Source organism: Amblyomma mixtum, chromosome 7, assembly GCF_055824585.1.
Source record: "Amblyomma mixtum isolate Tamu chromosome 7, ASM5582458v1, whole genome shotgun sequence".
Classification (NCBI taxonomy): Eukaryota; Metazoa; Arthropoda; class Arachnida; order Ixodida; family Ixodidae; genus Amblyomma; species Amblyomma mixtum.
In genome coordinates, this window is record NC_143018.1 from 56,585,183 (window position 1) to 56,594,220 (window position 9,038).

The following is a 9,038-nucleotide window of genomic DNA, read 5'->3' on the forward strand; positions in this document are numbered from 1 at the left end:
TCAATTCAACCCCAATAAAAAAAAAACACGCACCTTTCAATTTCTTCGCGTTGCGTGCGCTGAATTGAATATCGAGTCAGCAGAGCAGGAAGGACGCGTCTCTTGTACCATTTCAAATGACTTCCACTACCCAGGAGCAGCTCGCGATGATTGTCAGCCGCGGTCCCAGAAATTTCCTTCTCGCTTGTCGATGGTGCAACACACTTACACAACTACTAAAAGCAAGTGCACAGTTGGAGGGGACACCCGATAAACGGCGTTTGCAATTCAGCACAGCCGAGTACGAAAGTACAAGGCGCTTATTTTTTTTTTTACTTTCTGTTTTTCGTTTCGCTACCGGGCTCAAATAGAAGGATGGCGTAAACGAAATGCCGGTTTTGTAAGTTTTTTTTCTGTCGCGCATAAGCAAAAGCCAGTCAGGAAGATAGAAGCGAACACATAGATAGAAGATAGAAGCGAATGCATGCTTTCATACACTTCCTTCACATAGGGCGAAGCGGTTTTCAACGCCTGCACACACAACAGTGTTGTCTCCGAGCACGGATTGCAGTATGCCGCCAGTCTCGATGTATAATATAAATCAGAGAACAAGAGACAAACGGAGGTTGAGATATCCTGCACAGTTGGCATTTTATTTCTGCATCACAACCACCACAAAAGACATTGGAGAGGCCTGAGTTGCCCCAAATGAAGTTCATATTACATGTCTGTAGAGAGCGAAGAAACGCGCACTTTGATGCAAGAATAATGAAGAGCCGTGCGCTATTAGTTAAGGAAGCAACGCGAGTTTATGCAGTTACTTTGGTTAATATAGGGGAGCGACTTAAATCTTTTTGAGCTCGGAAACCCTTAAAAAACAAGTTTTAGACAGTCTGTAGAGTGTCTATAGACTTCTGTCTGCAAAGTCTATAGACTGTCTAGAGAGAAATCCTAGAGAACACTGTGTAGGTAATGCAAGTGCTATAGACAGTCTATAGGCAATCTATAGATTTAAGGCCATACACCTTTCGTAAACTTTTATCTATAGACAGTCTATAGTCTATGAGTAGACAAAAAGCAATGCCTATCCTTGCTGAAAAAAACTTCTGTGATGCAATAACGTCATAGATTATTCATCATAGAATATCATACAGTCTGTATGACATATCATACAATCTGTATGATATATCATACAATTCTCGACATAAGCCAACAGCCACAGAAACCAAGGGGCACAGGGGATTTTTTTTTTAAATTCATTTATTTATTTTGTGGTGTTGATCAATTTAGAACATTACTGAATATGTTATCGCTTAAAGATAATTGATTAGAAAAGCAGAAGAAAAAACAACCACATGCCGCCGGTGGGATCCGAACCCACGACCTCCGAATTATGCGTCCGGTGCTCTACCTCTGAGCTACGGCGACGGCTGTCAATTCTTCTGCTTTCGGGGGTATTTATGTTTACAAGTAACCTAACCTTGAGAGTGTTCATCAGCGCCACCCACGTTCATAAGCGGCGGACGTAGAACGTCCTGAGTTACCGCAGGTGTGACGTAGAACGTCATCGAACGAAGAGGGTGGAAGCTGCGTGAGAACCCTCTTATGCTTCCTATGGCATCAAGGCTGCCAGAATCGAGGCCCTCGCTAAGCAATTAAGCAAACAAGGGAAGGCTAATGAGAACTCGTTATAAATATGACAGAAGCCAACAGCCACAGAAACCAAGGGGCACAGGGGATTTTTTTTTAATTCATTTATTTATTTTGTGGTGTTGATCAATTCGGATGATTCGGAGGTCGTGGGTTCGGATCCCACCGGCGGCATGTGGTTTTTTCTTCTGCTTTTCTAATCAATTATCTTTAAGCGATAACATATTCAGTAATATTCTAAATTGATCAACACCACAAAATAAATAATTGAATTTAAAAAAAATCCCCTGTGCCCCTTGGTTTCTGTGGCTGTTGGCTTCTGTCATATTTATAACGAGCCCCTCATTACCCTTCTCTTGTTTGCTTAATTGCTTAGCGAGGGCCTCGATTCTGGCAGCCTTGATGCCATAGGAAGCATAAGAGGGTTCTCACGCAGCTTCCACCCTCTTCGTTCGATGACGTTCTACGTCACACCTGCGGTAACTCAGGACGTTCTACGTCCGCCGCTTATGAACGTGGGTGGCGCTGATGAACACTCTCAAGGTTAGGTTACTTGTAAACATAAATACCCCCGAAAGCAGAAGAATTGACAGCCGTCGCCGTAGCTCAGAGGTAGAGCACCGGACGCATAATTCGGAGGTCGTGGTTCGGATCCCACCGGCGGCATGTGGTTGTTTTTTCTTCTGCTTTTCTAATCAATTATCTTTAAGCGATAACATATTCAGTAATGTTCTAAATTGATCAACACCACAAAATAAATAAATGAATTTAAAAAAAAAATCCCCTGTGCCCCTTGGTTTCTGTGGCTATTGGCTTCTGTCATATTTATAACGAGCCCCTCATTACCCTTCCCTTGTTTGCTTAATATCATACAATTCGTATGATATATCACACAGATTGTATGATATTCTATGATGAATGATCTATGAGGTTATTCCATCATATAACTTTTTTTCAGCAGGGATAGGAAGTCAATAGAGCCAATAAGAAGTCTATGGACTGTCTATAGACCATTTTTATAAAGGAACCCACCGCCCTAAAAGCAACTGAAGCGTCTCTAGCTAAATTTTCCAGTGGTTACGTGGTGGCGTTCTTAACAGGCAAGCAGTAGAAATGAGGAAATTAAAATGCACGAGTTTTGCAACTTCCTCCGTGGGGTGCGAAGCATGTGGTTGCTCCAAAAGTGCGAGGCGCGGAGTGTGCAAGCTAAGAGTAGTCTAGAGTAAGATGTATGATAAGTAATAAAATACCTGCGCTATTTATGAGAGAATGAGAGCACAAAAATATTATTGTGCGAGTTACGTCTTGCACTGACATTTCACTTCGATGGGCTGTGCGCACTACAAACCACCCTGCTAATGAAAAACACTCACAGCCCACAGCTCCTGTTGACTTTTTAGCCTTCATTGTTTCGTTTCACTGCTGCAGGAGAGATTTGTTTTCTTTGTGCCACAGTTATACACCTTTTATACTCTTCAGCGATTGTAATTAAGCCAGCAAGGCATCACCTGGCGGAGGAGCGCAATTCATTTCCTCCACATTTTTGCGTCTATTAAATAAGCTCCAATCAGTAGGCGTTACTCAGCATTTAAAAAGACAAGTAAACAAAGGAGTCGTTTTCTTCTGGAAGTTTTGTACCACATCCACAATCGCTTGGGCAAGTTATACTGACGGATCTAAAAGCAGAACGCGGCTTAGCTTCTTGCAATCGAATGAAATCCCAAGCACAGAGTTGAACTACAAATTCGTGCAAGCAAGGTGCCGCGGAAAGCGTCACTCATTTTAGTGCAGTATAGCCGCTCTTTATAAAATTTCAGACATGCGTATATACGCCCCTGAAACATCTTGTTCCTTTGCGCAAGCCCACATGGGAGAGGAGGAGGAGCGCAGCTGCGGCGCGGACGAGCCAATCAGAGGCGCTCGCCATACCTGAGGTCACAGGCCGAAGAGCCAATCAGAGAGCGCTCGTTTCATGCGTGCTTCACAGCAGCTTCATTTCTTCTTTGTACGCCTCAACATACCTGGTCTCTAATTGCCATTTCTCAGTGCCTAGTAGCAGAAACTAGGCAGTAAAATCAGCTGAGCCCCACGCCCACCGCCATGCATTGTTGTACGTGACGTCAGCATGCGAGACCTGAAGTCTGCAGTAAGGGCTCGCAGCAGTCCGTTGACTATGATTTGCGCTGCCGCCATTCTTCTTCAATGCAGCCAAAACGCGACGGCATCAAAAAAGCGCCAGATCTTACCGTAAAAATGTGCTAGGCTTCACCAGGTTTTTCATTAATCCATTCGTTCTACATGCCCGAATGAACCTTCAGACCAGGAGGCTGGTAAGGTAACAACATGCCTCTATTATTCCCTGTGTGAAAAGGAAACAATCGTGGAAGAACCGCTTCACAGTTGATGAGCTTGAGTTTTTTTTTTCTTTTCGAAGCCAATTTGCACTGGTGTAATAGCCTAGGGAAGGAAAAAGTAGTTTAGAGTGTTGATCAAACATTTGCAATTGCCACCGGTCCTGCACTCAAAACCCGCAAGTTCAACGGCACACCCGGCACGTAACGGACCATAGCCTCCCCTGTTAGAAAGTTTTCGTTTAATAGGCACTGAAGTCTCCTAGCGCTTTCGCAGGTTGTAATGCCTCAGCCTGATTGTTGGACACAACTGGCCGGGTAATTACTGCTAACTCTAAGAACGAAGCATCGCTTGTCCTTGTCTCTGCGCTTGGAGAGCAATATATTCGTGCCTTTCCTTCAGTTTTATTCAAAACTGTTCCTGGTTTGAAACAATATGAAAGTGCACAGTGTATTATCGGCATTACAGTCACCTTCCTTTAATGATGGCGCTGTTTTCATCAGCTGCCCTTCCGCTGCCACTAAAAATACCATTTTCCTCTGCTGAGCTCGTCATATTTCACGCTAACTTTGGGAGGCAGTACTGCTGTTAAATGTCAATGCTTGCTATTTTTATCAGTTTTTTGTTATTTTCTTTCATCGTTATCTTTTTTTTCTTTAATTATCTCGCTTTGTTTACGCTTCAAAAAATTCCTACTAGCCGTGCCGTAGCTACCATTTCAGCATTTCAGTGGCCAAATACTCCCCTGCATTTAAACAGCGTCAGTTCTAATTCTAATGACTTTCGTTACCGAGCTACCGTATATTTTTGATTGCCAAGCTACGTCACGCACCATTTCTTTCTTTGCCTTACAGGTTTAAGTCAACCTGGCAGCCTGAAAGATTCCTGCCCGAGTCCGTCCCAGCCAAAGATCCGAATTCTCATAAAAAAGTAAAAAAGTACACTCGTGCGCTTTAGCGTGCAGCGGTTACATACTAGGGGTATGGATCGCTGTGATGGTATAATCCCGTGGTTCGAGTGACAACGTGTTTCCAGGAACGAGAAAACAGAGAAAAAGGGAAGTAGACACACATTGGTTGGTTTATGGTTGGTTTATGGAGTTTAACGTCCCAAAGCGACTCAGGCTATGAGAGACGCCGTAGTGGAGGGCTCCGGAAATTTCGACCACCTGGGGTTCTTTAACGTGCACTGACATCGCAGAGAACACGGGCCTCTAGAATTTCTCCTCCAAAGAAATTCTAGCCTCCGCGACCGGGATCGAACCCGCGTCTTTTGGGTCAGCAGCCGAGCACCATAACCACTGAGCCACAAATGAACCACTGAGGCCAAAGGGAAGGAAGAGTGGACCTGGGTGGTAAGTCTCTACTCTATCCCACGCCGCTACCATTTGTGAGGGAAAGTTCCCTGCGGTGGAACGCCAAGCGTGTCATGCGCAGTGGCAAGGCTGGGCGCTTTTTGGAGACAAGATATGTCTACCCGGCAGCCGAGCGGCTGTCGGCCCAAGCATCTCCAGGGGCTCCTTCCGGAGGGGCGGGACCGTTGCTGCGGACACCTTAGTGTCGGGATATCCATGTGCCGTGGAATGGCCTGGATTCCCACATGGTGAGGGAGTGTGCCCCCTCAGATTGGACCCATGTGTCAGGTTCAGCAGATTGGGGTCGCTGTCTCGCCGAGCGAGACCACTCGGTTGAGACGTCAGCCTTGACACTTGGGGTTCGTGTCGGGTGGCTCATCGGTTGTGGCTTATACGGACCCTAAAAGAAGGGTCCTGCTGAATACTGGGAGCTACCCTTTCCGTTTACCCAAGTGGTGAAGATTTTGTGTCCCATGTTCGTGGTAGTCCGAACCCTATCACGGCTTGGCTACGGGCCATGATCCCGTAGGTTGAGGGTGCTGAAGTCTCGCTTGCACTAAAGTGCTTGCTGCCCAGGCAAGCTCGGCGGTCCAAGATGGAGTCCCTCCTGCCCCTGAGTATAATGGCAGAACTCTCTTGGATACGCACTGGAACCCTTTGTCGACCTGGTGTCCACGGCGCTGGTCCTGCATCTTCGGGATTGGTTCCTGTTCCCTTCGGTACTGCTGCCGGACCAGAGCAGGAAGACGGGCCCTACAAGAACGGCACCAAACGCTGAAAAAAGCTGATTTTGCGGCGCAGTGGGACACGTAATGTCCCACCGGCGGGAGGTGGGGAGGACCGCAAAACAAAAGAGACGTCGATTAGCATTAACGTTTGGATAGAAGTGAGCCGAGTGCTAAGATAGCACGCTCGAAATGGTTATCACATGGCTGGCAGAAGCTCTATGTCGTCCAGAGTGATTAGTATTTGACAAAGTGGCTGTGTCAGGAGCCTATCACAAGGGTGGTGCGGGGAGGTGCTTAAGGACTCCCAGGGATCTATGAATGGAAATTAGAGAATAGTATTGTGCATATATGCCAATTAGCTCATTACGCTATCGCGTCATACCATTAACGGGAACCGTAACTGTCCTCTGCAATTTTTGCCAAAATATTGAACAACACTCATGGATTCCGGCAGTGGCGTAATTTAAGCGTACCTCACTAAGAGACACACAAACGCACATGTGCACACAAGCGACCCTAAGCGATACTGTGCATATGCCCAAAGAAAACGATATGCTGAATTTGAATCATGGCTTGGTGTGAAAAAATAGAAATTTCTCAGAATACTTTACCGATCTTTAGCGAACCATCTCTAGTGCGTAATTCAGCGCGTTCGCTTGCGGTAGCTGTCAAGAACGAGTTACGGTAGCAGTGTTTAACCCGCCACGGTGGCTCAGTGGTTAACGCACTCGTCTACCGAGCCGGATTAACCGGGTTCGAACCCGACCGCGGTGGGCGCGTTTCGATGGAGGCAGAACGCAATGGATGGGTGGAGAACTTCATTAAGCGAGCGAGTTTGGATCGTTCAAAGTCTCAGGGCCACCGCACAGCCCTCACATTACGCTCATGTGTCCAGGCCAAGTAGGGCAACGGCACTGACACCCCGGTTCATACAACGAAGTTGCGTGTCCGGGTCCTGCGACGCAAGGAGGGCATCCCATTCCGGCAATGTTCCGATGGCGGGCTGTCCCTGCGGGTTAGGATCCGCAGGGAATCCGAAGAGGATGTGGTCCAGGGTGGCGTGCGATTCTCCGTAGAGAGTGCACTCTGGGGAAACGGGGCGGAAGTAGAAGCTGAGATGTGGGAAGTATTCAGGTCTGGAGTCGCCTCCAGAAGATTGGTTGGGAGTGGTATAGGCGGGGTTGGGGTGGTGGTGGTGATGTGACACTTTTATTATAACATGCTTTCTATTAGGAGTTCAATAGGGTGGGGAGGGGTGCAGAGTCGACGGGCAAGGCGTGCTTGTTGAGTCAATTCTGAGAACGTGTGCGCCCGTTCCCTCGAGAGATGCCGGCTGGGGTTGTGTCATTTGCCGGGCAAATAAGTCCTCGGGCTATCTATCGGCGGCCTAATTTCCGAGATTGCCAGAGTGAGCCTGCACCCACACGAGCTCAATACGCCTATCGGAATTTAGGGTGCACATTCTCAATATTTGCCACGCGGGGGGATGGGGGCGTCCGCGGGCGAAGTTAAGATGGCTGTTTTGGGATCACTAACTATAAAACATGCATTGCTTTGGGCGATGGCTATTCCTATAGCTGCTTCGTCTGCTTCTTCTGGGGTAAGGGGGCGGTCTATGAGGTGTGTAAGTGGGGAGGTTGCCGGGTGATAAGCCACAGCTACTGAACGGTCTGGACCACACGCGGCGTTTACCCAGCGCACATCCTCTGAAGTGCCATATTCTTTATGGAGAGCTTTGGCTAGCGCGACTCAGCGGGATTGATGGTATTCAAAGTGGACATTCTTACGAAGGAGTTTGAAAATAAGCGTGGCATGCATGGCGCGAGGGAGAGAGATTAAGTCTGTATCGTGCGCGGGTATGCGAATTTCTAGAGAATCCAGTATATAGCCTATCGTCCTGTTTCCGTGCCAGCAAGACGAAGGTGCTGTGTGTGGCGATGTGCATCTATAAGGTCCTGTATAGTGTTGCGCATTCCTAATTTTAAGAGCCTGTCCGTACTAGTGCTCTTTGGTAGGTTGAGCACTGTTTTGGTAGGCAAGCGGATTTTAGCAATAATGTTATCTTTATCCGCACAGAAGGGGTTCAGGTAAGGAACGGCGTTAAGAATGCGGCTAAGCACAAAGGCATGCAGAACCTTGAGTTTGTTTGCCTCGTCTAGACCGGATCATGAATGAAATCTTTGTAAGAAGATTGATGACGGAGTAAGTCGACTGTTTTAGTGCTTTCAGGGGAGGATGTTCCTCCTCGTGTCATGTAAATGCTGGCCAAGAATGCGGAGGGTATGTGTTTGCGGCATGAGAGTGTCATGCAGGTAAATCGTGATAGGGGTGGTAGGGACGCGCCGCGGTCGTATTATGAGGAGTGCTGTCTGTGGGGGCGCATTCAAGCCTAGTGCTTGCCGCGTAAGTAGCTATAGCTGTGGCTGCTTCCTGAAATGCCGATTCTATGTCACCATCCGAGCCGTGTGTGGTCCAAACCGTTATATCATCCGCGTAAAGTGTGTGTGCTAAGTGCGGGATGCGGCTAAGAGCCTTGGCAAGGGTGATGAGGGTGAGGTTGAAGAGACGGGTAGATAACACCACCCCTTGCGGGGGTGGAACGCAAAAGGCGCCCGTGTGCTGTGCGACGTCAGTGCACGTGAAAGATCCCCAGCTGGTCGAAAATAATTCGTATGCCTCCACAACGGCCCCTTTTATTGCGAGAGCAATACTACTCCCAACAACAGCCTTTAGCGTAACGGCGGCCACTTGCCACGTTTGACCTTTAGAATGACCACTGATGCCATACCATGCCTAGTGACGTCAAAGCGTGACGTCATACCAGGAGCAAGAGACGTGGTACCAACTTGGCCCGTCGGGTAACGGCGACCGCTTGCCGCGGCGCGCCGCGCTCAAGATGGCGCTGGCTAGAGGCGCTAGTTACGTTATAGCGTGACGTCATACCAAGAGCGAGAGACGGGCTACCAACTCGGCTC

General features: G+C 47.8%; 1 non-coding gene across 1 annotated transcript; it reads right to left on the reverse strand.

Moving 5' to 3' along the window:
• Positions 1-1,335: 1,335 nt before the first annotated feature.
• On the reverse strand, positions 1,336-1,407 carry TRNAM-CAU (transfer RNA methionine (anticodon CAU)). The gene has a single exon. It is a non-coding gene; the product is annotated as a tRNA-Met (tRNA).
• Between the last annotated feature and the right edge of the window lie 7,631 nt (positions 1,408-9,038).